This window comes from Quercus robur, chromosome 1, assembly GCF_932294415.1.
Source record: "Quercus robur chromosome 1, dhQueRobu3.1, whole genome shotgun sequence".
Classification (NCBI taxonomy): domain Eukaryota; kingdom Viridiplantae; phylum Streptophyta; class Magnoliopsida; order Fagales; family Fagaceae; genus Quercus; species Quercus robur.
This window is the reverse complement of record NC_065534.1, coordinates 31,622,335-31,625,944: the sequence shown is the minus strand read 5'-3', so window position 1 is coordinate 31,625,944 and position 3,610 is coordinate 31,622,335. Positions and strand designations below refer to the sequence as shown.

Genomic DNA, 3,610 nt, shown 5'->3' with positions numbered 1-3,610 from the left:
GCTGTGCCTGGATATGGTGGCTCTTTTTGCTCAAAGGACTCCCTCGTTGGATTGGTGATTAGACGAGCCACGCCATTCTTGTCAAAAATCCACACACCAGACATTGTGTGTGGAGGTATGTGTGTCTGTGTCTATGTGAGCAGAGAGAGAAATAAGAGAGAAATAGAGACTTAGAGAGGTGCCGTACGAAAAATTTCAAGGTGGTGCATACCATATAAGACGGTGACGACACGTGAGTGGTGAATTTTCATCATTGTAACTTGTAACTTGAAGAGACCCTATATTGGACCTACTTTTTAGCCTAGAGGAAAATTATACATAGAAAACAGAAATAGAGTAAACAAAATCAGGCTACTATTTGTACTGTGCATTAAAATTTTTTTTTTCCACCTACGGGAGTGTGGGTCAATTTTAAATCAGCAAAATTATAAGGTTTAATAAAATTAATATTGATCTTGATCTTACTGTCAAAAATAAACGTGACCTTAAATTTTAATGTTTGATTTAAAACTTTTGAAACTATCGGTTTATATTTTAAAACCGTCCTTAAAATATATAAGTTTAAAATGTAATTTACTTAAAAAAACCTAAAATTAGAAAATAAGCTCAAGCACTTTGTTAAAATATACTATTCATTGAGCATGTATTGTGCAAATTAAAAAAGAATTGAAATTTTGAGTTTTTAAGCCCCATGTATGCACGGGATGTGGTTTTGAAAGCACAATGTGCAATAGAAATGGTTTTGTTGAACATGCAAATGGCATTTTGGCAACCACGAGCGCAGAGGATGCTACCCTTTTCACGTTTTTCTTCAGTATCCGTTACATATTACTGTTTTTCAAAATGTTATTTCGTGTTGTTCAACTTTTGGTATTGAAGGGTTCTCAGGATTGTTGAATGTTGTATTTATGCTATGTTTGGAAGTTTGTAGGGAGAAAAGAGTAAAGGAAAGTAAAGGGGAGGAGAGTAGTGAGGAGGAAAGTAGAGAAAAATGGTTATCTTCCATCTTATTTGAATGTTTTTAAAATTAAGTAAGGGAAATGAATAATTAGCATTTTCATAGTTTGTAATTTTGTTATTATGGTAAAGACAAATTTGATAATTCATTTGGTCAAGTATTTCTATACTCTACTCTCCCTTCAAATCTCTCTAATTTGAGGGAATTAAAAATGAGGGGTTAGAAGTAGTTAGAATCCCTCCAAACCTCTCCAAATCCCTCCCCTCCTCCCTTAAAAAATATCCAAACAAGGTAATTTAACTTATGTTATGCTTAGAAGTTTAGAGGAAGAGGAGAGTAGAGGGGAAAAGAGTAGTGGGGAGGAGAGTAGAAGGGAGACGAATGGTTATCCTTCGCCTTCTTTGAATGTTTTTAAAATTAAGTAGGGGGAAGGGGACTAATTAGTCTTTCTATAGTTTGTAATTTTATTAATATGGTAAGGGTAAATTTGGTAATTCATTTGGTCAAGTATTTCTATGCTCTACTCTCTCTCTCTCTCTAAATCTCTCCAATTTGGGGGAATTAAAAATGAGGGGTTAGAAGTAGTTAGAACCTCTCCAAATCTCTCCCCTTCCTCTCTTAAAAAACATCCAAATAAGGTAATTTAACTTACTTTCCCTTACTCTACTCTACTCACCTCTACTCCTCATCCATCCAAAAAAGCTATTACTTTCCCTCCCTCTATTCTATTTCCCTCTACTTTTCCTCCATCCAAACAAGTTATTAAAGAAGAACAAATTAATTCTCAAAAATGGTAAAACATTCATCATCCACGGATAACACGTGGAGGTTTGTTTATAATAAAAAGTACTTGTGGCCCATTATTTTATAAGTTTAAAATTGTGGGTTTGAATAGAGATAAGCTTGACTATTACGTGTATGCAGATAATTTCACCCTATTTAGAGTTTAAGTGAATAGAGGATAATAATCACACCTACAAAGTCCAAATTTTTAATTTAGCATTTCAAATGAAAATAGTGTATACTAGAAGCACTGTAAAAAGTAAAGGGTACCTCATAAAGTACCCAGCTAACTTACCTCAAATGTTATAACCTCAACTTTATCATTCTTGTGACTTGTGATGTGAGGGGTCACTCTTTTTTTATTTTCTTTTCCTTTTTTAACTTCATTTTTTTTTTGTTAAATTCTTTTTTTAACTTCACTTCTGTTCATTTTATACTTTGAATTGGAAGTAGTAAATATATTACTAATTTATACTTTATTTAAAGGCCCCAACGAAGAAGAAATTCAAAGAATTAGTAGTACTCAGAAAATAACTAAAAAAAATCTCCTTCGAAAAAAAAAACATAAATCAATGGCAACAAATTAATACTAGCAATAATAAGCTAGAGCAAAATGCCATATAATCTTAGTATGGTATACATCTAGTTGATGAAACAAATCATTAATATTGTGCAACATTATATATGGTCTTTAACTGATCATTGGTTGGGTTATTTAATAAAAAAAAAAATGAAGAAGAGAATCCGTTAACGGGTGTCAGGGACTCAGAAATATGTTTACTTCAATAATAATATATGGAGCCCTAAAATCAAGTAGCCGTCTTAGCTCAGCCGGTAGAGCGCGTGGCTTTTAACCACGTGGTCGTGGGTTCGATTCCCACAGACGGCGTTGTTGCAGTTTTCATGAACTTTGAATCTTTTTCGGTAAGGGAACCTTGAGGAAAACTTTGGGCTTCCTTAACCATTATATATTTTGTTGGATATACCATCAATTCAGGGCATGGCTTCCAAATTTCATCCAAAAATATAATCATACACTGTATATAATTATTAAGGTTTTTTTTATTTATTTTTTTTATAGCAATTTTAATTAGCTCAAAAATAAAACAAATATTATGCACGTTCAAATCATAACTGAATTTTCAAGAAACAATTATTTGTAGTTGGATATGACTTTTTCCAAATTCATAATCATATTATATATAATATGATAAAGTTGAAGTACAATAAAAATCCAAATCAAATAAAAATAAGTTTTTAATTGTAGTCTAATTTTGTGTCATGTATCCATCTTAATTGTCTTTATTTTAGTACTGAGTAACTTATTCATGATTCTCAACATTGAAATTGAGGTGATCACTTTACTTACCGAAGTAAGACCGCCTAGTGGTGGAGCCAAAATTTCAGTTTAGGGAATGCAAAATTAAAAGACAAGATTGAAAGTAAAATTGGTCTAAATATTATTAATTGATATTAATAACAAAATAGATAAACAATTATATACTTGTAGGGACGCAGATCCAAATATATATATATATATATATATTGTAGGGACACGATTCTTTGGCGGCCCAACAACGACGTTGAGCTCGCGCGTGATGGATCCCTCACAATAAAATTTGTAGAGAGTGGGCTTGAAAGGCTAGCGTTGGGTCACGGGGAGTTGGTTCAGGCCGGTCGTTAGGTGAGCCAAGACGAGAAAAGGTTTTGGTCTGGATATTCAGGCCTTACATCCTTGTAACTTTGAGGGATTTGGCTCCTCAGATCATGTCCGAGGAGCGCTAGTGTTCCTCTCCGGTTACCCGCCGGTGGGATTTTTTTATGGTATTGCACCTATACTGTCCGGGCATTCTCATTCCCGGAGTTTCT

The 3,610-nt window shown here is 33.5% G+C and overlaps 1 non-coding gene across 1 annotated transcript; it reads left to right on the top strand.

Annotated features, from left to right (window-relative positions):
- Window positions 1-2,557: 2,557 nt before the first annotated feature.
- On the top strand, window positions 2,558-2,630 carry TRNAK-UUU (transfer RNA lysine (anticodon UUU)). The gene has a single exon. It is a non-coding gene; the product is annotated as a tRNA-Lys (tRNA).
- Window positions 2,631-3,610: the final 980 nt, after the last annotated feature.